At 37.4% G+C, this 27549-nt stretch overlaps 1 protein-coding gene across 12 annotated transcripts in view; it reads left to right on the top strand.

Annotated features, from left to right (window-relative positions):
* The window catches only part of ZNF148 (zinc finger protein 148), a 146331-nt gene that overhangs the window by 24849 nt on the left and 93933 nt on the right, over positions 1–27549 (top strand). For 8 of the 12 annotated variants that reach the window (XM_061410902.1, XM_061410819.1, XM_061410829.1 and 5 more), the window contains exons 2-3: positions 14175–14255; positions 26509–26644. The gene's annotated coding sequence lies outside the window, so the exon portion shown is untranslated. Of the gene's footprint in view, positions 1–9396; positions 9519–14174; positions 14256–17429; positions 17969–18221; positions 18318–26508; positions 26645–27549 lie in introns of those variants that run through there. The other 4 variants (XM_061410840.1, XM_061410860.1, XM_061410894.1 and 1 more) reach the window with 4 other exon arrangements.

Here is a 27549-nt window from a genome sequence, read left to right as displayed (position 1 = left end):
AGACTCAATGGAAAAACCCCTAATGCTGGGAAAGATTGAGGGAGGGAGGAGAAATGTGTGACAGAAGATGAGATGGTTGGATGGCATCACTGACTCAATGTACATGAGTTTAAGCAAACTCTGGGAGATACTGAAGAACAGGGAAGCTTTGTGTGCTGCAGTTCATGGGGTTGCAGATAGAATGTGACTTAGTGACTGAACCTATATTTCTATTTTTCTTGTTCAGAAAATTTTCTTCAGCCAGGGATCGAGTTGCTAGTGACATATTCTTTTAGTTTTTCTTCTCTTGAAAATGCATTAATATTTTTTCCATTTATTCCTTGTTGTGGTCTGAATGGATTTCTCTAAAATGTAAATGTTGAAATACTAATGCTTAGCATGATAGTATTGGGAATTAGGTCCTTTGGGATATTTTTAGGTCATGGGGGAGAGCCCATGAGTGGGATTACGGCTGTTACAAAAGAGGCCCCCAAGAGACCTCACTTGCTCCTTTTCTGCCATGTAATAATATAGTGAGAAGTCTGTGACCTGGAAGAGGGCCCTCACCTTAACCATGTTGGCACCCTAATCTTTGGATTTCCAGCCCCAGAACTGTGAGAAGTAAATTTCTGTTGTTTATAATAGAGCCACTCATTTTGTCATGTTTTGTTATGGCAGCCTGAATAGATTTACAACATTCCTGAAGAGTAGTTTTCACTGGGCCTAGAATTCTTGGTTAGCAATTCTTTTTTTTTTTTTTAAGATTTCAAAAAATATTCTGCCACTTTTTCTAGTCAAGGCTGTATATTGTCACCCTGCTTCTTTAGCTTATATGCAGAGTACATCATGAGAGACGCTGGGCTGGATGAAGTACAAGCTGGAATCAAAATTGCCGGGAGAAATGTCAATAACCTCAGATATGCAGATAACACTACCCTTATGGCAGAAAGCAAAGAATAACTAAAGAGCCTCTTGATGAAAGTGAAAGAGAAGAGTGAAAAAGTTGGCTTAAAGCTCAACATTCAGAAAACTAAGATCATGGCATCTGGTCCCATCACTTCATGGCAGATAGATGGGGAAACAGTGGAAACAGTGACAGACTTTATTTTTGGGGGCTCCAAAATCACTGCGGATGGTGATTGCAGCCATGAAATGAAAAGATGTTTGCTCCTTGGAAGAAAAGTTAGGACCAACCTAGGCAGCATATTAAAAAGCAGAGACATTACTTTGCCAACAAAGGTCTGTCTAGTCAAAGCTGTGGTTTTTCCAGTAGTCATGTATGGATGTGAGAGTTGGACTGTGAAGAAAGCTAAGCGCTGAAGAATTGATGCTTTTGAACTGTGATGTTGAAGAAGACTCTTGAGAGTCCCTTGGACTGCAAGGAGATCCAACCAGTCCATCCTAAAGGAGATCAGTCATGAATATTCATTGGACGGACTGATGCTGAAGCTGAAAATCCAATATTTTGGCCACCTGATGCTAAGAACTTTGAAAAGACCCTGATGCTGGGAACGATTGAAGGTGGGAGGAGAAGGGGATGACAGAGGATGAGGTAGTTGAATGGGATCACTGACTCAATGGACATGAGTTTGAATAACCTCTGGGAGTTGGTGATGGACAGAGAGGCCTGGTGTGCTGCAGTCCATGGGGTCACAGAGAGTCGAACATGACTGAGCGACTGAACTGAGCTGAACTGATGGTTAAGAAATCTGGTGGTGTTGCAGTTGTTGTTCAGTTCTAGGAAATAGTTATTTTTTTATGGCTGCCTTCAAAGGTTTTTCTTTCTTTTTAGTTTTTGAAGTTTTAATTATGATGTGTCCTGGTGTAAATTTCTTTGGGTTTATCCTGTTTTGGGTTTACTCTGTTTTTTGAATCTGTAAGTTTGTATGTGTCATATTTGAGACATCATTAGCCATCTTTCCTTTATATACTTTTACAGTCCTTCTCTCCTCTCTGGGACTCCAACGATAAGAATGTTGGATCTTTTGTTATTTGGCCTCAGGTCCTTAAGACTCTGTTAGTTTTCTTTCAGTCTTTTCTTTCCTGTTTTTCAGATTGGGTTAATTCTATTTTTCTGTCCTCAAATTCAGTGATTCTTTTTATTATCTCTGTGATTGTATTGAGCCAATCCAGCAACCTTTAAAGTTTTATGTTATAGTAATTTTTAGTTCTGTAATTTCTTTTTGCTTCTTTTTTATAACTTTTGTTTTTTTACTGAGGTTTTCCATTTTTTTTTCCACTTGTTTCAGGAGAATTTAGAATTGATTGCTGAGACATTTTATAATGGTACTTTAAAATCTTTTCAAATAATTGTGTAGCATCCAACTCATCTCTGTATTGGCCTTGGTTGATTATCTTTTCTCACTCATGTTGGGATTTTCTTTTGTCATTTTCAGTTGTGTATTATGTCAGAAGGCTCTGGGCCCTATTTATATTTTTTATTTTATCACACAATCATCCCACTTAGATTTAGTGTACAGGTCTTCACCTGCTTTTGTAGGCTTTGGTTTTAATGGCAGTTTAATTTTCAGAGCCTTTGTGGTTGGCTTGGTTTATCTGATGCTGTCTGGACACCCACTGGTCCTTGATGATTTTACCTTAGAGAATAGAAGGCATTTCCTTTTATCAGGTTTCTGGGTGTCTCCAGATGGGAGAGGATTGTGGTGTGGTCCTCCTGGTACCCACCCCGAACCCCTAGTTCTTCCCTGACCCTGTATCTTTGGGTGAGAGAGGAGAGTCTTGGCCCATACTGAGTTGTTTGTGCTGGCTGGGTTCCTAAGTTTTGACCACTTGCCTCTGCATCTCAAGGTGGAAAAAATGAGTTTCAGATCGTACAGGGAAGGAAGAGTTGCTTCCTCTGTCTGGTCTTTGTTGTTGGCTGAGCTTCCAGTTGCCCTCCCTTGCTTGATATTGCGGAGAGACTCCTGTTTAGTTTGGGGGAGGATTATGCTTATCTAGTCTACTTTCTGTTGCTGAATTGGTGGCTGGGAAATGCCAGTCTGGGTTGCCTTCTTCTATTGGTTGTGGGGACGTAAAGCACTATGATCCTTTTTTTGTTTCTCTGATCCTAGAGTCCGAAACTGGTTAGCTGCCTTCTTTCCAGTTTTCATAGTTTTCTTTTGGTTGTCTCTTTCTGTTATTCCCATGGTTTATACTTATGCTTAATGTGGAGGGGCAGGGAAAAAGAGAGCTATGCCATCTAGACTGGAAGTTCAAATTCTTTATTTTTTGTGAACTTGCATCATCTCCACCTAGCAGGTTATTTCAACTTTGAAAATAATAGTTTATGGCCATGTGCTTTGTGAACTTTTGAGCACAGTGTAAATGTTTGCTTCAATTATAGACCATAGTATTGTACCCTAAGGAAATTTTTGGAACATGGGTAATAATCAGTTCAAGAGGGTGCCAGAATATATGCTTGCTATTATACTAGGCATGTATCACATAAACAAACTTTGTAATATAGTTAATTAAAATGAAACTGTGAATTCTGGGTAAAGATGTGTTTATTTAAAGGATTATTTGTATTTAAAGTATTTAATAATTTCAGTACTAGATTGTTGCTGTTCAGTCACTAGGTAGTGTCCGACTCTTTGTGACCCCATGAACTGCTTCACGCCAGGCTTCTCTGTGCTTCACTATCTCCCTGAGTTTGCTCAAACACATGTCCATTGAGTTAGTGATGCCATCCAACCATCGCATCTTCTGTCATTCCCCTTCTGCTCTCAATCTTTCTCAGCATCAGGATCTTTTCCAGTGAGTCGGCTCTTCACATCAGGTGGCCACAGTAGTGGATCTTCAGTTTGAACAACAGTCCTTCCAATATTCAGAGTTGATTTCCTTTAGGATTGACTGGTTTGATCTCCTTGCTGTCCAAGGGACTCTGAGGAGTCTTCTCCAGCACCACAGATCGAAAGCATCAGTAATACATACTAGTTTTTTAATATTAGTAAACATTTTTAAAAACAATACTGAAAATGTTGTATTATGCAGACAGGTTAATCTGTTTCTAATTCATTAGTTGAAAAGGAAAGATAAGATTAAAGGTCCTGCTTTTTACATTCCATGGTTTTCTAATTGAGAATAAATTGGCCCCAAATAAGAAAATGTCCATTCTATGTTAGTAGAAGAAGCCATTGTTTCTGAAGGATGAATAACTTGTTAAATCAACTACTGCTATTTATTCATTTGGCCACCCTGCTCAGCATGTGGAATCTTCGTTCCCTACCATATATTGAACCCATGGTGCCTGCAGTAGAAGCATGGAATCTTAACTACTGGACTACCAGGGAATTCCCAACTATTACTGTTTTTTAAAAAAATCTCACTAGCATATGGAAACAGTGGCTGACTTTATTTTTTGGGGCTCCAAAATCACTGCAGATGGTAATTGCAGCCATGAAATTAAAAGACGCTTACTCCTTGGAAGGAAAGTTATGACCAACCTAGACAGCATATTAAAAAGCAGAGACATTACTTTGTCAACAAAGGTCCGTCTAGTCAAGGCTGTGGTTTTTCCATTGGTCATGTATGGATGTGAGAGTTGGACTATAAAGAAAGCTGAGCGCCAAAGAATTGATGCTTTTGAACTGTGATGTTGGAGAAGACTCTTGAGAGTCCCTTGGACTGCAAGGAGATCCAACCAGTCCATCCTAAAGGAGATCAGTCCTGGGTGTTCATTGGAAGGACTGATGTTGAGGCTGAAACTCCAATACTTTGGCCACCTGATGCGAAGAGCTGACTCATTTGAAAAGACCCTGATGCTGGGAAAGATTGAAGGCAGGAGGAGAAGGGGACGACAGAGGATAAGATGGCTGGATGGCATCACTGACTCAATGGACATGAGTTTGGGTAAACTCCGGGAGTTGGTGATGGATAGGGAGGCCTGGCATACTGCAGTTCGTGGGGTCCGTAAGAGTCGGACGCGACTGAGCGACTGAACTGAACATATTTTGTCAATTGTGGTGTTATTTTAGTTATAGAGAAATAATTGGGCTCCATTGCAGCCACTTGTTGAGGTATTCTCCGATTGACTTTAATGGCAAAGCTTAGATTTCTAATTAGACTAGAAACCATTTCTTTTATGTGTGCGCACACCTCTACATTGTGTTTAGTGTCTAATGGAATTCTGGACGTATGTTCTAGACAGAGGAGATAAAAATGACTGATTCTAGTATTGAATAAGATTAAATTATCAACAGGTGAACTGGCTTTTTAACGGACCATTTATGTTTTTAAATGAAAATATTTAATTATATTTCATATTTGAAGTAATAATTCTAGTTCCCTCTTGTTATTTTTGGTTTAATAGTATTTTAACATTTTTATTAATAAAGAATTGACACTTTAAATAGCTGAACTTATTTTCAAATGGGTATTTCTGTAATCTCTTCTTGGGTCTCATAAATTATTAGAATAGAATAATTTTTATAAAAATCAGGTGAACTTAATTTTTTGTTTCTTTACATGGTAACCATTATGGAAGCAGAAGAGATTAAGAAGAGCCGGCAAGAATACACAGAGGAACTATACAAAAAAGGTCTTAGTGACCCAGAAAACCACGATGATGTAGTCATTGATCTAGACCCAGACATCCTGGAGTGTGAAGTCAAGTGGGCCTTAGGAAGGATTACTGCAAACAAAACTAGCAGAGGTGATGGAATTCTAGCTGAACTATTTAAAAATCCTGAAAGATAATGCTGTTAATGTGCTGTACTCAGTATGTCATCAAATTTGGAAAACTTGGCAGTGGCCTCAGGAAAAGGTCAGTTTTCATTCCAATCCCAAAGAAGAACAGTGCTAAAGAATGTTCAAACTACTGTACAATTGAGCTCCTTTAACATGCTAGCAGTGTTATTCAGCTAGTAATGCTGAAAATCCTTCAAGCTAGATTTCAGCAGTATGTGAACTGAGAACTTCCAAATGTACAAGCTAGATTTAGAAAAGGCAGAGGAACCAAAAATCAAATTGGCAACATTTGTTGCGTCATAGAAAAGGCAAGGGAATTCGAGAAAAACATCTACTTTGCTTCATTGACTATGCTAAAGCTTTTGTATTTGTGGATCACAACAAACTGGAAAATTCTTAAAGAGATTGAAGTATCAGACCACCTTGCCTGTCTCCTGGGAAACCTGTATGCAGGACAAGAAGCAATGGGTAGAACTGGACATGGAAAAACGGACTGGTTCATAGTTGAGAAAGGAGTTCATCATGGCTGTGTACTGTCACCCTCCTTATTTAACTTATGTGCAGAATACATCATGCAAAATGCTGGGCTGGCTGACTTTCAAACTCGAATCAAGATTGCCAGGAGAATCAACAACCACAGATTTGTAGATGATACCACTGTAATGGCCGAAAGTGAAGAGGAACTAAAGCACCTCTTGATGAGGGTGAAAGAAGAGAGTGAAAAGGCTGTATTAAAACTCAGCATTCTGAAAATGAAGACCATAGCATCCGGTCCCATCACTTCATGGCAAATAAAAGAGGGAAAAAGTGGAAATAGTGACAGATTTTATTTTCTTGGGCTGCAGAATCACTGCTAACGGTGACTGCAGCCATGAAATTAAAAGATGCTTGCTCCTTGAAAGCTGTGACAAATGTAGACAGTGAATTAAAAGCAGAGCCATCTCTTTGCCAACAAAGATCTGTATAGTCAAAGCTATAGTTTTTCCAGTAGTTTTGTATGGATGTGAGAGTTGGACCATAAAAAACGGTTGAGTGTTGAAGAACTGATGCTTTCAAATTGGGATGCTGGAGAAGACTTGTGACAAGTTCCTTGGATAGCAAGGAGATCAAACCACTCAATCCTTAAGGAAATCAACCTTGAATATTCATTGGAAGGAATGATGCTGAAGCTCCAGTGCATTGGCCACCTAATGCAAAAAGCTGACTCATTGGAAAATATCCTGATGCAGGCAAGAGGAGAAGGGGGTGATAGAGGATGAAATGATTTGATGTCATCATCGATGCAATGAACAGGAGTTCGTGCAAACTCTGGAGATAGTGAAAGGGAATCCTGGCATGATGCAGTCTGGGGTTGCAAAGAATCAGACATGACTTAGCGACAGAACAACAACAACGATGATCATTACTGTAGATAGCATTTTAATTTCAAATTTTGTTTTCACTGATCTTATCCTTACTTCAAAGATGTTTATTTTTTTTTGACTCCCAGAATATTGTTAATAGTAACGTTAAATATATTTTAATTGGAAACGACCTCTCCTCTTGTGCTGTTGCTGCGTCGCTTCAGTCGTGTCCGACCCTGTGCGACCCCATAGATGGCAGCCCACCAGGCTCCCCCATCCCTGGGATTCTCCAGGCAAGAACACTGGAGTGGGTTGCCATTTCCTTCTCCAATGCATGAAAGTGGAAAGTGAAAGTGAAGCTGCTCAGTCGTGTCCGACTCTCAACGACCCCATGGACTGCAGCCCACCAGGCTCCTCCGTCCATGGGATTTTCCAGGCAAGAGTACTGGAGTGGGGTGCCATTGCCTTCTCTACCTCTTATGCTATGTTAAAGTAAACATTTATTTGGATGTAGGAGATCTGGTTGAATTCTTTGCCATGATGGTTAAGTGCTGTGTAACCATGGGTATTTAACCTCTTCAACCTCAGTTTCATGATTTTTTTTTTTAATTTATATTTTTAATTGGAGAAAAATTTCTTTTCATTGTTGTGTTGGTTTCTGCTGTACACTGCCAATCAGCCATATTTATACATATCTTACCTCCCTTTTGAGCCTGCCTCTCATCCCTTCTCCCCATTCCATCCCTCGAAGTCATCACAGAGTGCCAAGCTGGGCTTCCTGTATTATATAGCAACTTCTCGCCAGCTTTCTGTTTTACACATGGTAGTGTGTATATGTTAATTCTGCTGTCTCCATTTGTCTCTCTCTTTTCTTCTCCCACTGTGTCTACAGATCTGTTTTCCAAATCTGTGTTTCCATTCCTTCCCTGCAAATCGATTCATTAATACTATTTTCTGGATTACATATTTATGTGTTAATATATGGTATTTGTTTTTCTGTTTCCAACTTACTTCACTTTGTATAACAGTTTTTAGATTCATCCACCTCACTAGAATTGATTCAAATTTTTTCTTTTTTATGACTAATACTCCACTGTATATATGTACCACATCTCTTTATCCATTCATCTGTCAATGGGCTTAGGTTGCTTCCATATCCTAGCTATTGTAAACAGGGCGGCTATGAACATTGGGGTACATGTATCTTTTTCAGTTGTGGTCTTCTCAGGGTGTAAGCCCAGTAGTGGGATAACTGAGTTATATGGTGGTTTTATTCCGGAGTTTTAAAGTAATCGCCATACTGTTCTCCATAGTGACTGTATCAGTTTACATTTCCATCAGTGAAACAACCGACAAAAGATTTATTTCCAAAGTATATAAGCAGCTCATATAGCTCAATATCAGAAAAACAAAGAGCCCAATCAAAAAATGGGCAGAAAACCTAAACCCACACTTCTCCAAAGAAGACTTACAGATGGCCAAGAAACACATGAAAAGATGCTCAGCATCACTAATTATTAGAGAAATGCAAATCAGAACTACATGAGGTATCACTTCACACCAGTCAGAATGACCATCATCAAAAATACACAAACAATACATGCTGGAGAGAATATGGAGAAAAGGGAACCCTCTTGCACTGTTGGTGGGAATGTAAATTGATTCAGTTTCATCATTTGTAGATTGGAGACAAACAATAGTCCCTTCCCAGGTAATTGTGTGTGTAGGATTTTCTTTCTTAACCATGTGGATTGACTACACTGATTGTGAAATTTTTAAGATTTTGGCATAATTTTTGGTGAAAGTAGAAATAGAAAATCATTCTAGAAAGACTTGGTTAGGGTAGTTTCTGGGATAGTAGGTTTGAATTTGGAGGGTTTCCTTTCCTCCTCAGGATAGATCTGGTCATGAAAAGTACACTCTTGAGTTCTAATAAATGAATTTTTCAAAGCAGGTAGTGTAAAGTAAACAAAGTTTGTCTACTTTGTTACTGAGTCGAAATTCTAAGCGTATTCATAGAAATCTCTTGCCTGAAACAAAGTTTTTTCCTTTACTTTTTTTTTTTAACACTGTTCAGAAAGTATCATTAAATCATAAAAATAAGAACTAACGTAAAAGTAGAATTTGAATACTTTCAAATGTGATTTAATTAAAAATGCTAAAGGACTTGAAGCATTTTTCCTCTCAGATTCTTAGAGCCTTCACGGTTTCGTGGTGGTAGTGATGAGAAACAGGAAGGGGTAGCACAGTAGGTTCTGGAGGCCTGGTTGTGGGGGTGGTTTACTTGCTCAGTTGTGTACTGACTCTTGGTGACCTATGGACTGTAGCCCGCCAGGCTTCCCTGTCTGTGGGATTTCCAAGGCAAGAATACTGTTTCCTTCTCCAGGGGATCTTCTGGATCCAGGGATCAAACCGGAGTGTTCTGCATTGCAGGGAAATTCTTTACGCCTGAGCCACAGACCATTACGAAGGCTTTGGTTCTGCCACTTACTAGTTTTGTAACCTTTGGTGAGTTACTTGTAACCTTTGGTCAGTTTTTTCTTCTTTAAAACGTAAATAATATTAGCACCCACATCATAGATTTGTTTTTTTTTTATTGAGTTAATATCTGCAGAGATGTAGCAACATTATTGACCAAAGTCCAAAGCATATACTATTCATTGTATTCTTAAGTGTGGAACCAACATTAAAAGATCACTTCTTCTCTTTTGGAAAAGTAACAAAGGGAGAATTAATTGATCCCTGCTTTGGTTTTTCCTGTGATAAATTGCTTAGACTTCAGTTATAGCACTTAACACTTTGCATTATCATCACTAACATTATCTGTTGTATGTTTATTTACTCTCCAAGCTAGATTAGGAACTCTTTTGGGAAGAGACCACAGTATTTTAATGCATGTCTTAGAAATCTTAGGTAGTATTGCATATACATATCAGGTGATCAAAAATGTTGATTCAGTTAATGACAGAAATGTCCCAATTAATGACCTGCTGGTAAATGCATTGAAATACTATGGAAGGGTATAGCTAATGGTCCTTGCAAGAAATTTCATTTATTTCTTAATATGTGTTTTGTCTTAATTTGATTATACCTGTGCAAGTGATTATAATCACAGAATAATTAGCCAGCAGAGTCTTAAATCAGAAGAAATGCTAAGCAGGAATATTCACTCCCTCTTAAAGTAGAGGAAGTGGGGCAGGGAAAGAGGAAGATCTTACCAGCTCACTGGGGTTCCCTTGTGGCTCAGCTGGTAAAGAATCCACCTGCAATGTAGGAGACCTGAGTTTGATCCCTATTTGGGAAGATCCCCTGGAGAAGAGAACGGCTACCCACTCCAGTATTCTGGCCTGGAAATTCCATGGACTGTATAGTCCACGGGATTGCAAAGACTTGGACATGACTCAGTGACTTTCACTTTACCTGATCATTAGGTGGTTGTCCAAGTAACTTTATACCTTTCTTTTTGTATTTACAGGGTCTTAGTTTCCAGCCTGGTAGATTCTTTCCCCAGTTCTTAGTGGAGAGGAGTGGCAGAGGAGAAAGAGGGATAGAGACACTTAGAAGGAGAAGTGAAATTGGTAGATGGTGCTAAATAATTTAGGTTTCTAGAGACAGAGACTGTGTGGTCTGTGAGTTAGGGAAAATTGTGCGTTTCCATGATAGGAAAGGTTGTGATAGGAAAGACATTCCAAAATTTCTGTTTATAGATTTAGACTTTGAGGTTATATTATTCTACATCTGGGGGATGTGTGTATTTAGAAGTGAAACATGTTTCCCTTTTCTTCTTGCTTCACTATTTTTCTTTCTCTTTTAACGTATCTAGTTATAGTTTTTGATGTGTGACAGCTGTAATTTGGGGCTTTCAATAAAACGTGATGCAGGAAAGTAAGTAGGCTTTTTGTGAAAATGTTTTCAACAGAATATTAGCATTTCAAAAACATTTGTTCAGCTGTATATGTTACCATTATTATATGACATAAGTAATATCATCTTGATTGTTGACTTGATATATCCTATCAACTTTAAAAGACTTGTAATACCAAAGTTTATAATTTGAAGATTTTTTATTTACTGTATATAGATAGAGTTTACCATGCAACTTTATTCCTGTAAACTGTTAGAAATTCTAAACGTTGAATTTAGTAAAGAATGTACAGTGATGAATAGGAATGTAGTGCAGATATAGTTTTGTTTTACTTTACATATTTTTGGTATTGTCTACTACAATAATATAGTTCCATGGCTTTTATCTTTTTGGTGCTAAAGCTATCAGATCAGATCAGATCAGATCAGTCTCTCAGTCGTGTCCGACTCTTTGCGACCCCATGAATCGCAGCACGCCGGGCCTCCCTGTCCATCACCAACTCCCGGAGTTCACTCAGACTCACGTCCATCAAGTCAGTGATGCCATCCAGCCATCTCATCCTCTGGCGTCCCCTTCTCCTCTTGCCCCCAATCCCTCCCAGCATCAGAGTCTTTTCCAATGAGTCAACTCTTGGCATGAGGTGGCCAAAGTACTGGAGTTTCAGCTTTAGCATCATTCCTTCCAAAGAAATCCCAGGGCTGATCTCCTTTAGGATGGACTGCTTGGATCTCCTTGCAGTCCAAGGGACTCTCAAGAGTCTTCTCCAACACCACAGTTCAAAAGCATCAATTCTTCGGCACTCAGCCTTCTTCACAGTCCAACTCTCACATCCATACATGACCACAGGAAAAACCATAGCCTTGACTAGACGAAACTTTGTTGACAAAGTAATGGCTCTGCTTTTGAATATGCTATCTAGGTTGGTCATAACTTTCCTTCCAAGGAGTAAGTGTCTTTTAATTTCATGGCTGCAGTCACCATCTGCAGTGATTTTGGAGCCCAGAAAAATAAAGTCTGACACTGTTTCCACTGTTTCCCCATCTATTTCCCATGAAGTGATGAGACCGGATGCCATGATCTTCGTTTTCTGAATGATGAGCTTTAAGCCAACTTTTTTTTTTTTTTTTAAGCCAACTCTCCACTTTCACCTTCATCAAGAGGCTTTTTAGTTCCTCTTCACTTTCTGCCATAAGGGTGGTGTCATCTGCATATCTGAAGTTCTTGATATTTCTCCTGCCAGTCTTCATTCCAGCTTTTGCTTCTTCCAGTCCAGCGTTTCTCATGATGTACTCTGCATAGAAGTTAAATAAACAGGGTGACAATATACAGCCTTGACGTACTCCTTTTCCAATTTGGAACCAGTCTGTTGTTCCATGTCCAGTTTTAACTGTTGCTTCCTGACCTGCATACAGATTTCTCAAGAGGCAGATCAGGTGGTCTGGTATTCCCATCTCTTTCAGAATTTTCCAGTTTATTGTGATCCACACAATCAAAGGCTTTGGCATAGTCAATAAAGCAGAAATAGATGTTTTTCTGGAATTCTCTTGCTGTTTCCATGATCCAGCGGATGTTGGCAATTTGATCTCTGATTCCTCTGCCTTTTCTAAAACCAGCTTGAACATCTGGAAGTTCACGGTTCACATATTGCTGAAGCCTGGCTTGGAGAATTTTGAGCATTACTTTACTAGCGCGTGAGATGAGTGCAATTGTGCGGTAGTTTGAGCATTCTTTGGCATTGCCTTTCTTTGGGATTGGAATGAAAACTGACCTTTTCCAGTCCTGTGGCCACTGCTGAATTTTCCAAATTTGTTGGCATATTGAGTGCAGCACTTTCACGGCATCATCTTTCAGGATTTGGAATAGCTCAACTGGAATTCCATCACCTCCACTAGCTTTGTTCGTAGTGATGCTTTCTAAGGCCTACTTGACTTCACATTGCAGGATGTCTGGCTCTAGGTCAGTGATCACACCATCGTGATTATCTGGGTCTTGAAGTTCTTTTTTGTACAGTTCTTCTGTGTATTCTTGCCATCTCTTCTTAATATCTTCTGCTTCTTTTAGGTCCATACCATTTCTGTCCTTTATCGAGCCCATCTTTGCATGAAATGTTCCTTTGGTATCTCTGATTTTCTTGAAGAGATCTCTAGTCTTTCCCATTCTGTAGCTAAAGCTATAGAAAATACATATTTAAAAGTAGTTATAGGTAATTGAGAGGAATGGCATATATGCTCTTTTAAATGCTTGGGAACAAAACTTTGAGGCAGGCAATTAAGAGGTTAGTAGAAATAAATTATTTTAAATAGGTTTTTTGTTGTTTTTGTTGCTGATGATGACTAGTTTAGCAAAGCTACTGACTGGCTAAGGACTAGAAAATGCTGAATTATCAGAAAGGCTGTTGAAATCCCTTGATGAAATTGTGTTAAACGCAACTTTGGATTAATATACTTGGTTGTTTTCTGAAGATTTATAGTTTAATTGTTCTGCTTTTATAATTATAATTTTATTGATTTGCAAGATATTTATTAAGCCCTAAAAATGTGTTTGGGTTATTATATAAAATGCTTAATTATTTCTGAATAACAGTTATATTTGGCCTGAATTTGTTTCTAATAAAATTTCAGGTTTCAGTCCTCATTACCTCCATTTCATATACTGGGAAAGCATATCGCAGTTGCAGGAAGAAAATTATATATGTCCAATATCAATGCAGTACCAACATAGAGTGTTAATTTTCTATATTAGTTGCTGTAAGATTGATTATAGCATGACATTAAAAAAAATATGTGGACGATTTTAACGTTATTAAACACCTTTGTCTTGAAAATTTTAAATACTTAACATTTTTGTAGTTTCAAAAGCAAATGTTTTTAATATAATTAGACTTTTGAGATGAGGGAAATGTTACTGTGAGATTTCATCAGGAATAGAACTGTTTGAGTAATTGAGAACATCAACATACAATTTTAGTGAAGTACATTTTGTGTCCTCCTATTTTAAGTTGTTGATGGTAATTCTAGTTTATTGCCCTGATTTTAAAGAAATCCTAATCCTTAGCTAGAAGTTAAATTTGAAAAAGTCCAATTAGTGCCTGGGTCATTTTTTCATGAAATCATTTAGCACTGATGGATCATTACAGTTGTGCTGTTCTAAGTGAATTAATATTATTTAATCCATGAAAAGACTTTTGTCTGATTTAGCACATTTTGATATAACTATTATAACTGTTTTATCTGGCTTTAAGAATGTATCTAATCATGATTTTTTTGAGGGGAATAACCTGAATTTTTGTACTTTTACAGGCTAGAGGGAGGAACCAACAGCTTGGAAATTCGACCAAGTGATCTGGCGGGATGGGCATTTTCCTGACCTATTTTGTAGAGGTAATCTAGCACTGTTTTCTTCACTCTTACCTATGATTGATGGCTATATACTTGAACATGAACATACTTGTCACAGCTGTTGGATAGTACTCTGCTTTTCCTGGATAATCCCTTTTCTTTTATACTTAAATATTCCTGCAGTGCAGGAGACCCTAGTTCGATTCCTGGGTGGGGAAGATCCCTTGGAGAAGGGATAGGCTACCCACTCTGGTATTCTTGGGTTTCCCTGGTGGCTCAGCTGGTAAAGAATCTGCCTGCAATGTGGGAGACCTGGGTTGCATGCCTGGGTCAGGAAGATTGCCTGGAGGAGGGCATGGCAACCCACTCCAATATTCTTGCCCTGTGGACAGAGAGCCTGGCAGTCTACAGTCCATGGGTCACAAAGAATCAGACACAGCTGAGCAACTAAGCACGCAGCACAGCATGAATATTACATATAGATACCATGATATGAACATCTATACATAGGAAATAATTGATGTTATTAGTTCTCTTTGATGAAAACCATTATCTTTTCTCACTTAACAAGATTATCTGCATTTCTCTTTTTTAGGCCCAAGGTCCCTTATATTAGGAAGACCCAGAATCCTCTCCTGTCTTGTTGGGCTATGTTGGTAGATGTATTAGACCTGTGCTTTTATCTTTCAAAGTGAAAGAAAATTAAACATGAACAGTATTCAGGGTAATTACATGTGGCACATATTCTCATGTCATTATTAATGATCATAACAGTTCTAAGATTCTCATCTTCACCAGACACTAGCTCAAATCCAGCTCTTGATCTTGGATTTCCAACTTGTGGAACTGTGAGAAGTAAATGCTTGTTTAAGCCACCTGGTCTTGGATATTTTTGTTTTAGCAAGGAGCCTGTTCTTAATCCATATGTATCCATGCAATCTGCCTCTTGAGAAATTTGTATGCAGGTCAAGAAGCAACAGTTAGAACTGGGCATGGAACAACAGACTGGTTCCAAATAGGAAAAAGAGTATGTCAAGGCTGTATATTGTCACCCTGTTTATTTAACTTCTATGCAGAGTACATCATGAGAAACGCTGGGCTGGAAGAAGCACAAGCTGGAATTAAGATTGCCGGGAGATATAACCTCAGATATGCAGATGACGCCACCCTTATGGCAGAAAGTGAAGAGGAACTAAAAAGCCTCTTGATGAAGGTGAAAGTGGAGAGTTGGCTTTTAAAAAAAAAAAAAAAGGTGGCTTAAAGCTCAACATTCAGAAAACGAAGATCATGGCATCCGGTCTCATCACTTCATGGGAAATAGATGGGGAAACAGTGGAAACAGTGTCAGACTTTATTTTTCTGGGCTCCAAAATCACTGGAGATGGTGACTGCAGCCATGAAATTAAAAGACACTTACTCCTTGGAAGGAAAGTTATGACCAACCTAGATAGCATATTCAAAAGCAGAGCCATTACTTTGCCAACAAAGTTTCGTCTAGTCAAGGCTATGGTTTTTCCTGTGGTCATGTATGGATGTGAGAGTTGGACTGTGAAGAAGGCTGAGCGCCGAAGAATTGATGCTTTTGAACTGTGGTGTTGGAGAAGACTCTTGAGAGTCCCTTGGACTGCAAGGAGATCCAAGCAGTCCATCCTAAAGGAGATCAGCCCTGGGATTTCTTTGGAAGGAATGATGCTAAAGCTGAAACTCCAGTACTTTGGCCACCTTATGCCAAGAGTTGACTCATTGGAAAAGACTCTGATGCTGGGAGGGATTGGGGGCAAGAGGAGAAGGGGACGCCAGAGGATGAGATGGCTGGATGGCATCACTGACTTGATGGACGTGAGTCTGAGTGAACTCCGGGAGTTGGTGATGGACAGGGAGGCCTGGCGTGCTGCGATTCACGGGGTCGCAAAGAGTTGGACATGACTGAGTGACTGATCTGATCCATGCTATATGCCTGGATGATCACAGTGAACATTCCTCTGGCCTTCAGTTCAGTTCAGTTTAGTTCATTCGCTCAGTCATGTCCAACTCTTTCCGACCCCATGAATCGCAGCACACAAGGCCTCCCTGTCCATCACCAACTCCTGGACTTCACTCAAACTCATGTCCATCAAGTTGGTGATGCCATCCAGCCATCTCACCCTCTGTCGTCCCCTTCTCCTCCTGTCCCCAATCCCTCCCAGCATCAGAGTCTTTTCCAATGAGTCAACTCTTCGCATGAGGTTGCCAAAGTATTGGAGTTTCAGCTTTAGCATCAGTCCCTCCAATGAACACCCAGGGATGATCTCCTTTAGGATGGACTGGTCGGATCTCCTTGGAATCCAAGGGATTCTCAAGAGTCTTCTCCAACACCACAGTTCAAAAGCATCAATTCTTCGGCGCTCACCTTTCTTCACAGTCCTACTCTCACATCCATACATGACCACAGGAAAAACCATAGCCTTGACTAGACGGACCTTTGTTGGCAAAGTAATGTCTCTGCTTTTGTATGCTGTCTAGGTTGGTCATAACTTTCCTTCCAAGAAGTAAGCGTCTTTTAATTTCATGGCTGCAGTCACCATCTGCAGTGATTTTGGAGCCCAGAAAAAGTCTGACACTCTTTCCACTGTTTCCCTATCTATTTCCCATGAAGTGATGCGACCAGATGTCATGATGTTCGTTTTCTGAATATTGAGTTTAAGCCAGTTGTTTCACTCTCCTTTTTCACTTTCATCAAGAGGCTTATGAGTTCCTCTTCACTTTCTGCCATAAGGGTGGTGTCATCTGCATATCTGAGGTTATTGATATTTCTCCCGGCAATCTTGATTCCAGCTTGTGCCTCCTCCAGTCCAGTGTTTCTCATAATGTACTCTGCATAGAAGTTAAATAAACAGGGTCACAATATACAGCCTTGACATATTCCTTTTCCTATTTGGAACCAGTCTGTTGTCCCATGTCCTGCTTCCTGACCTGCATATAGGTTTCTCAAGAGGCAGGTTAGGTGGTCTGGTATTCCCATCTCTTTCAGAATTTTCCACAGTTTATTGTGATCCACACAGTCAAAGGGTTTGGCATAGTCAATAACGCAGGCAATGGCACCCCACTCCGGTACTCTTGCCTGGAAAATCCCATGGAGGGAGGAGCCTGGTAGGCTGTAGTCCATGGGATCGCTAAGAGTCCGACACGACTGAGCGACTTCACTTTCACTTTTCACTTTCATGATTGGAGAAGGAAATGGCAACCCACTCCAGTGTTGTTGCCTGGAGAATCCCAGGGACAGAGGAGCCTGTTGGGCTGCCGTCTATGGGGTCGCACAGAGTTGGACACGACTGAAGCGACTTAGCAGCAGCAGATGTTTTTCTGGAACTCTTTTGCTTTTTCAGTGATCCAGCAGATGTTGACAATTTGATCTCTGGTTCCTCTGCCTTTTCTAAAACCAGCTTGAACATCTGGAAGTTTACGGTTCACTTTCTGCTGAAGCCTTGCTTGGAGAATTTTGAGCATTACTTTAGTAGCGCGTGAGATGAGTGCAATTGTGGGGTAGTTTGAGCATTCTTTGGCATTGCCTGTCTTTGAGATTGGAGTGAGAACTGACCTTTTCCAGTCCTGTGGCCACTGCTGAGTTTTCCAAATTTGCTGGCATATTGAGTGCAGCACTTTCACAGCATCATCTTTGAAGATTTGAAAGAACTCAACTGGAATTCCATCACCTCCATTAGCTTTGTTCGTAGTAAGGCCCACTTGATTTCACATTCCAGGATGTCTGGCTCTAGGTGAGTGAGCACACCATCATGATTATCTGGGTCATGAAGCTCTTTTTTGTACAGTTCTGTGTATTCTTGCCATCTCTTCTTAATATCTTCTGCTTCTGTTAGGTCCATACCATTTCTGTCCTTTATTGAGCCCATCTTTGCATGAAATGTTCCCTCTGGCCTTAAGGATGAACCTAAGGCCCTTTCATTGATTGAACTAGAGGCAATTCTGTTGAATGAGAAACATAACTCTTTTTTTCCCCTGAGTTTGGAGCTGTGAAGATACAAACTTCTCTTGCCACTACAGTGAAGATTTGCCCAAGAATGGACCAATATAGAGAAGAACAGCATCAAGACATAGCAAAACCAGGTGCTGATATAAGTCCTTAGATCCAGCTGTGCTTAGAGCCTTTTCAGTTGTGTCAACCAGTAAATCCCACTTTTAAGTTAAACAAACTACTTTCTGTTCTGTTACTTGCAACCAAGAGTCCTGATTAATATGTAGAATGAGGTGAATGACTTGATGGTGACTTAATAAATTGGAACCTTTATAATTATGCATTTGAGTTTGAATGAATGCATATGTCATAAAACAAATTATATGATTGTCATAAATTTTGTTTTGAGGATCTTTTAAAATGAAGATGTGAAAATATTAGCAGTTTTAATGGTCATATTTTAAGATTTCATTTAACATTTTTTACTTCTTAGGTTTATTATAAGAGGAATAGACACTTAAGCTGTAGAGAATGGTATAAAAAAATTTAAAAAGGCTCTCTTCATTCCCATTCACTGTTAACATTTGTGTGTGTATGTATCATTCCATATATGTTCCATACGTGTATATATGTATACATATATTTACATAATGATTATAAAAATGAAATCACAGCATACATATTTTTTAGCAAAATACCGTTTTTGTTGTTAATTTCTGTACCTTTGCATATAATTCCTTCTCATTTCATTCTATGTAATATTCCAATATGTTGATGTACCATAATTATTTTAACTAGCCTCCTATTTATGAATATTTAGGGGTTTTTTTTGTAGTATTAAATGGGAATATAGTGAATATTCTTGGATACATTTTTGCACATGTTTAAAAATACTTTTGCAGTATAAATTCCTAAGGAAAAAATTGTTGGGTCAAAAAGTGTGTACATTTAATAATTTGTGGTTGAATTGCCTAACTATTGTCCCTACATCAGTAGTGTGGGAAAATGGGAAGCTCTTTATCTCTTTGATGATACTAGCTAGTGGCAAACTTTTTAGTATTTGTCAGGTTTTTGTTAGTATTGATTTTCAAAATTTCATTATGAGTTTCAGCATTTTTTCCCCATTGTTATTGGCCATATGTATATTTTCACTGATCTTTTTGGTCATGTGTTTGGTCATGTGTTACTCAGTTTTTGCTTATCTTTTGATTTTGCTTTTGCCTTGTAGACATTTTAATTTTGTGTGATTGAATTTAGTTATCTTTTTATTCATGGTCAAGGGTAGGGGAGGCGGTTTCCTGTGTAAGGTTTAAAAGGTCTTTACCACTGATTGTAGGACTCATTTTTCCTTCCATATTGTAACATCTCTGAAAGACATGAATTTCTGTCTTGTCATAGTTTGGTGTTTTTTTCTTAATAACATAAAATAGTTGTGTTTCTTAGGATTGGTAGTTTTAGATTCATGAAGTTGAAAAATCGTATGGGTTTTCTATTTTTATGGTTTAAATTGTTTAAAATCTTTTTGATTTATATTGAATATTTTTGGTATAAGCAGTAAATGGAGAGATCAGCTTTACTGTTTTCCAGATGGCTAACCATTTGTCCTCATTCCAGTTATTGAATGATACGTTTCTTTTCTACATATTTGAAATGCCACATTTATCATATACTGAATTTCCATGTTTTGGGGGAAGGCAGAGTCTGTTTCTGAAATCATTTCTGTTCAATTCATCCGCCTGCTTGTTTTTTGTGCTGATAGTTCTGAGAATTCTGTAAAGGAAGTGCTTAGAAACTCAATTTTACACAAATGATTTTTTATTAGAAATAATAGGATTAGGGCTATTGAAGAAGAGGTGTATGTTCACTATAACAACTAAAAAGGTAAAATGCCTGTGATAAATCTAACTTGAAAAAAAAAGTTTAAACTACTGAGGGATAGGAAAGAAAATATGATTAATTCAAATTTTTGATAGATATGATAGAAAGTTGTCATTTCACTATAGAAATATAATTGATTTTTCTTTATTGATCTAATCTCTTGTGGCCTTGCTGAATTGCTTATTAGTCCTTGTAATTTTTTTTGTGGATTTATTAGGAAATTTCTACATATGAAATCACATCACTAGAGGTTTATTTCTTGTTTTCTAATTTAGATGTCTTTGCTTAATTGGTTGGTTGATTTTGCCTACTTGGTTTTACTAGTTAGAACCTGTAGTACAGTGTTGAATAGAAGCGGTGAATGTACATTCTGGTTTTTAGGAGGATAGTGTTCAGTGTTTAACCATTAAACATGATATTAGGTTTTTTGTAGATACCTTTTATCAGTTTGAGGAGGTTCTCTTCTGGTCTTAGTTTTTTTAGATTATTTTGGTCATGAGTAAATGTTGAATTTTGTCAAGAGCTTTCTTTTATGTTTATTGAGATAGCCATGTGGCTTTTGTCCTTTATTCTTTTAATATGGTGTATTATATTAATTGATCTTCAGATGTTAAACTAGCTTTGCTTTCATGGGATAAATGTTACTTGGTCTTGGTGTATAGGCCTTTTTAAAAAATCTGTTGCTAGATTCAGTCTGCTAATACCTTGTAAGCATATTGTATCTGTTGACGAGAGACACTGGAGTGTAGTTTTCATCTGATGTCTTTATATCAACTCTAGCCTTACTGATTGAGTTGGAAGATGTACCCTCTCCCTTTGTTTCATGAAGGAGTTTATGAAGGATTGGTGTTTCCTCTGTAAATATTTGATAGAATTCATCAGCGAAGCCATTTCTTTTGGGGGGGCTTTTTAAATACTAAGTCTGTTTGTTCAGATTTTTCTGTTTCCTCTTTAGTTAATGTGTCAGTAATATGTGTCTTTTAAGAAGTTTTATAAAAGTTGTTTAATTTCTTGGCATTTATTTGTTTATAGTATTCCTTCCCTTATAAGCTTTAAATTTTTGCGAGGTCAGTGTTAATATCCCTTCTTTCATTTCTAATTTTGGTAGCTTGTATTTTTTCTTTTTTTTTTTTTAATGTATTTTTAATTGGAGGATAATTGCTTTACAGTGTTGTGTTGATTTCTGCCATATGACAGCATGAATCAGCCGTAAGTGTGTGTGTGTGTGTCCTGTTTTTTTTTTTTCTCTTTTCTGTAGGTCAGTTTTCGTAAAAGTTTGTAAATTTTTTGAGTCTTTTTAAAAGAACCAAGTTTTTCTCTATTTTTCTGTTTTGTATTTCATGTATTTCTGCTCTAAATTTTGAATATTTTTTTCAGCTTGCTTTATGGTTTAGTTTGCTCTTTTTCTGGTTTATTGAAATGGAATCATGTCATTGATTTGAGATTCCACTTTTTTTCAAATATATAAAAGTATATCATTTCTTCTCAGTACTGCTTTAGCTGCATCCCATCAATTTTGGTATGTTTGTTTTATTTATTCCGTTAAAAGTATTCTCTAACATCTCTTTTAATTTCTTCTTTGAGGTATGTACTATTCAGAATTGTGAAGTTTAATTTTCAAATACTTGATAATTTTCCAGTTGATAGCTACTTAATTCTAATTTAGTTGATATCTACTTAAATTTTGTTATGGTTGGAAAACATACTTTGTATGACTTAAGTCCTTTTACATTTTTAAGGCTTGTTTAATGGTCTAGCATTTGATCTGTCCTGAAGAGTGTGTGCTTGGAAACTATTTTATGTTGTTGGAGTTTTGTATATATGCCAGCTAGGTCTGATCGATTGTGTTCTTCTGTTTTCAGGTTTTCTGTATCTTTGTTAATTTGCTGTTTTTATTCTATCAATTATTTAGAGTGTAGTATTGAAATCTCCAGTGATAATTTGTTGAATTTTTTGTTTTCTTTTTAATAATGTTATTGTTTCATTATTTTAGGGTTTATAATTATTACAATACTTTATTGACTATCATTAGAAAGAGATATCTTTCTTCATCTTTAGTATTTGTCTTAAAGTCTATTTTGTCTAATTCTAATGTAACCACTCCACCTATCTTATGGTTACTCTTTCCATGGGGGTGGGAGTGGGGTGTGTGTGTGGGGGTGTGTCTGTCCTTGTTCCCCATCTTTTTTCTTTCAGTCTTGAATTTAAAGTATGTCTCTTGCTGGCAGTACATGGTTGAATCTTGTGTTTTTTTGTCCAGTCTGAATCTCTACCTTTCCATTGTGCTCTTCAGACATTCATATTTAATTATGGACTTCGTTGGATTTACATTTGCCATTTGCTTTATGTATATCTCATGGGTTTTGTTTCTCAGTGCTTCCTTACTGCCTTTTGAATTAAATGTCTTTTAGTATGCCATATTAGTTACTCTGTTGGTGTTTTTTCTAAATATAATTTAAGATACTTTCTTTGTGGTTGCTATGATATTTACATTATACATTTTAACATTAAATAGACTTATTTAATGTTAAATTTAACATTAACTTATTTAATGTTAAATTTAACATTAAATAAACTTAGTTAATAGTAACACTGAGTCAGTATCAGTAAAATATAGAAACTTCGCTCAGTATAGCTCCATTTTCTGCTTCCTCTATTTTGCCACTGAAGTGAAATGAAGTGAAGTGAAGTTGCTCAGTCGTGTCCGACTCTTTGCAACCCCATGGACTGTCGGCTACCAGCCTCCTCCGTCCATGGAATTTTCCAGTCAAGAGTACTAGAGTGGGTTGCCATTTCCTTCTCCAGGGTATCTTCCCAACCCAGGGATTGAACCTGGGTCTCCCGCATTGCAGGCAGACGTTTTACCATCTGAGCCACCAAAGAAGTCAATTATGTTTTGCACTGTTGCTATATATATAACATCCATATATGCCATAAACCTGGCAATACAGTGTTAAAAATATTGCTTTATATATACTTATGTCTTTTAAAGATGTTAAGAGAAGAAATGAGAAAAACGTGTTTATAGTCTTCTAGCTTAACCCACATATTTACCATTTCTGGTGTTCTTTTCTTCCTGTGTATTTTAAGTGTGATGTCATTTCCTTTCAACCTGATGGACTTCTTTTAGTATTTCTTGTATGGCATGTTTGATCTGCTTTGTTCATCTGAGACAGTGTTTATTATGCTTTTATTTTGAAAGGTAGTTTTGTTGCCTTCTTGGTTGACAGGTTTTTTTCTTTTAGCACTTTCAGAATGTGATTCCTCTGTCTTCTGGCCTCTGTTGTTGTTGATTGAAAGTCAGCTGTTAGTAAATTTCTGAGTTTCAGCTCAGGAAAAGCCTGCTGAATTTATGTTGCAAGCATTACTTAACACAGTATAAGGATGAAAAGACAGCAAAAATATCTTCTTACTTTCTCATCCCCTCATTGTAACAAAGCCCTTAACTGGGAGAACCTTATTCCCCTCTCTTTACTCTTCCTCCTCCACTTCCCACTTACCATCACCTTGTAATATTCAGAGAGCACTTGGATTATGGGTCTGACTAGAGAAATGCTTTCAGATAATCATTAGCCCACATCTCCAGTGGATCAGATCAGATCAGGTCAGTCGCTCAGTCGTGTCCGACTCTTTGCAATCCCATGAATCGAAGCACACCAGGCCTCCCTGTCCATCACCAACTCCCGGAGTTCACGGGATGGAGTTGTAAAGTGCTTTTATAATACAGTATTATTGTTAAAGGAAAAAAAAAATAAGAAAGCTGTTAATCATGTTGATGGTTCTCTGCTATACTGAGTAATTTTTCTCCTTGTGTTTGTTTTTAACAATTTTGACTATGATGTGTCTAGGTGTGTATCTTTGTAATTATTCTCCGTGAGATTCATTGAACTTCTAAGACCTATAGATGTGATTTCTACTGAAAAATCTAATTTGGGAAGTTTTTGGTTGATGTTTTATTAAAAAAAAACCTTATTTCCTGCCCTTACTCTCCTCTCCTTTGGAACTTCAGAAATGTTGGTAAGTTGGTTGCTGAGGCTCTGTTCAATTTTCTACAACTTTTTTTTCTTCACTGTCCTTCAGATTGGATATTTTCTACTGATATATCTTCAAGGTCATAGATTTTCTTCTGCCGTCTTGAATCGTGTAGTGAAGTTTTTGTTTTAGTTATTTTACTTTTCGGCTTCAGAGTTTCCATGTGGTTCTTTTACATAAATGCTGTACCCTTACTGAAAATTTTTTTATTTGTTGATTGTTTTCATAATTAAACATTAAAGATGGGGTCAGTTAAAATTTTTAACATGTTTATGATGGATATTTTGAAATCTTTGCTTAAACCAACATCTGGGGATACTCAGAAACCATTTGTAGCAGTTGCTATTTTTTATTAATGTGGGTCACATTTTTCTTCCCTCCTGTCCTTCCTTTCTCCCTCCCTCCTTTCCTTCCTTTCTTCCTCCCTCCTCTCCTCTCCTTTCCTTTCCTTTCTTCCTTCCTCATCTTATAATTTATTGTTGAAAACTGGGCATTTTAGATAACATATTGGAATAATTTCAGATTGTGACTCCCCCATCCCTGCCTGCTTAGGTTATTGTTACTGTTGTCATTTTGGTATTATTTATATCTAATACAATCCTACTGAAATTTTTTTTTTAATTTTATTTTTAAACTTTACAATATTGTATTAGTTTTATTTTGAATAAAAGTTTATCCGCTAAAATAGACATGCTTGAGTGAATATCCAAGAAAATTCTGAAATGAAAGGGTACTGAGAGGTAAATAGCTCTGTCAGAATTTAAACTTAAAAAAAATATGGATACAGTGTTGAAATGTTTTAAAAAGTGAATTAGTGTTTTACTTTCTAAAGTATGCTTCCCTGATGGCTCAGACGGTAAAGAATCTGTCTACAATTCAGGAGACCTGGGTTTGATCGTTGGGTTGAGAAGATCCCTGGAGGAGGAAATGGCAACCCACTCCAGTATTCTTGCCTGGAGAATCCCATGGACAGAGGAGCCCGGTGGGCTAGAGTCCATGGGGTCGCAGTCAGACACAACCGAGTGGTTAACACTTTCCCTTTTTCTGAAGTACAAAGATGGACTTATTACTGGTATGTTTTAGGTGAGAAAGCCTGTTCTTCTTTGTCAAAGATAAGGTGTCCATATGTGCGTGGATTTCTCTGGGCTTTCTGTTTTGTTCCATTGATCAATATTTCTGTCTTTGTGCCAGTACCATACTGTCTTGATAACTGTGGCTTTGTAATAGAGCCTGAAGTCAGGTAGGTTGATTCCTCCAGTTCCATTCTTCTTTCTCAAGATAGCTTTGGCTATTCGAGGTTTTTTGTATTTCCATACAAATTGTGAAATTATTTGTTCTAGCTCTGTGAAGAATACCGTTGGTAGCTTGATGGGGATTGCATTGAATCTATAAAGTGCTTTGGGTAGTATACTCATTTTCACTATATTGATTCTTCCAATCCATGAACATGGTATATTTCTCCATCTATGAGGAGGGAGGAGGGTTCAGGATGGGGAGCAGGGTTATACCTGTGGTGGATTCATTTTGATGTTTGGCAAAACTAATACAATATTGTAAAGTTTAAAAATAAAATAAAATTTAAAAAAATAGGAAAAAAAGACTGTTCTTCTTGCCATTGCACCACTGTAAAAACAAATCTAAAATCATAGGATGTATCATACACCGTCTGGTCTCAGAGCTTCCTGTGGAGGAGTAAATACAAACTATTCTTTATAGATAGGTAATGTTTTTAAAGACCTCTATGGTAGGAACCTCCATAAACTCTTTAGTGTATTTAGTCTATGCTGAGAAATATTCGCTGATAGGAAGTTTTCTTCTTGTGTATAGCTTATGATCTTTATTTCTATTTTTGAGGGGTGTGGTATGCAGTCTTCCTATGATTATTCTCATCTTCTGTCAGCTTTTCTTCTCAGATGACCTTGCTGATTGTATTTCTGTAGCTATTTCATGATTTTACAACTCTTAATTTTTTTCTATTGTAAATACATGGGCACTCTGTGTAGGACTAGTTCTATTTGTTGTTTGTAAGGCCTAAGATTGTGTTTGCTTCTCTCTTTACTTCATAGCCTTTACAAAGCAGATACAGTGTTATGAAGTGATTTTTTAAATCATTTATTTTCTCTCTTGTAAATGTTTAGGTCTGTAACTTTCTGAATTTTCTTCAGTATCCCATGTCTCTGAAGTTGTTCATCCCAGATCTAGGCAAATTATTCTGTACAAGGCCAGGATTATTGCAGTTACTCCTCATCACTGTTATATTTTCCCAGTTTCAGATTTAAAGACAAGTTATTGCACTGTTTATTCAGACATAGTTTACTATTTACAAAGAGTGATCACTTCATTATGCATGTGAGTTTGTCCATGTTGTATTTGTACAGTATTTTTTCTCTTCGTAAGTAATGTGTGTTTGTTTTTTTTTTTTTTTTTTTGTAGGAATTCGATGGCATAAGCAATTGAGGTGGTACTGAGGGTTTCTGAAGTCTTTGAAAGGTAGAAACTCAACCATGATTTCTTTTTCAACTCTACAGCATTCCCTTCCTTGAAGTCTTCGTTTTTACATTAGTCTCAGGTAACTTCAGTACTTAACTTTTCATAATCATGAATAAGTAAATTTTTCTAATATAGAACTTTTTTTTTTTGGCTGCTGGATTTTCATGTTGAGTTTGTGTAATAGTTTATGTTGTGTTTATATCTGGAAGAAACTTGGGATTTAATTTTTTTTTTTTTTTTCAGAAAACAGTACTAAGAGAAAATTGATGAATAAAGATATAGTTTTGGGTTTTAAGTTTAACACAGGAAGATCTGTGTAGCTTATTATGTAATCTTAGATGAAATTTAAGTGGGAAGGTGTTTCCTTCTTTAACCCTTTTTCTCAGCAGGCTATTTCGCATTTTTCACCCATCTGTCATCAACACATACACACCCACATTAAGTTTTCCAGAATTTCCAGGAAAGCTATTTTCATACATTGGAAAATTAGACCTGTTAATCAAAGTTAATGGTGTTTGGCATACAATTTTTTAAATGTGAAAGAACATACCAGTTACTGTACATTCTTTCATATTGTATGTTTGTTTATGCCAATATAAGGAAGCAATCATGTAGATAATTTAATAATCATTTATATTAAGTATATTGGTTAAAATTTAGACTTGTCAACTATTAATAGGTGCTTAAAATGGTAGAAATCTATTTATGTTTATTTGAAAAGTCCATATAAACAAATTCAGGATTGTCTGGAAGCTCCAGAATCATCATGACCTACGTCTTAGTCTTGCTTTGCTGTTGTTAATATGTGCCTTCTGTCTTGTGGTCCAAGAAGGTACCATCATGCCTGCCAATAGAAAGAAGGATAAGGGAAGAACATTCCTTTTCCCTTTAGGAGAGTTATGTATATCATTTCTATTCATATCCCATTGACTGTAACTGTCACATGACCACAGCCAGCTGCAAGGAAGGCTGGAAAATGAGTCT

The sequence above is a fragment of the Bos javanicus genome, chromosome 1 (genome assembly GCF_032452875.1).
Source record: "Bos javanicus breed banteng chromosome 1, ARS-OSU_banteng_1.0, whole genome shotgun sequence".
NCBI classification, from domain to species: domain Eukaryota; kingdom Metazoa; phylum Chordata; class Mammalia; order Artiodactyla; family Bovidae; genus Bos; species Bos javanicus.
The sequence above is the reverse complement of the archived record's forward strand: the minus strand, read 5'-3'. Positions and strand labels throughout refer to the sequence as shown.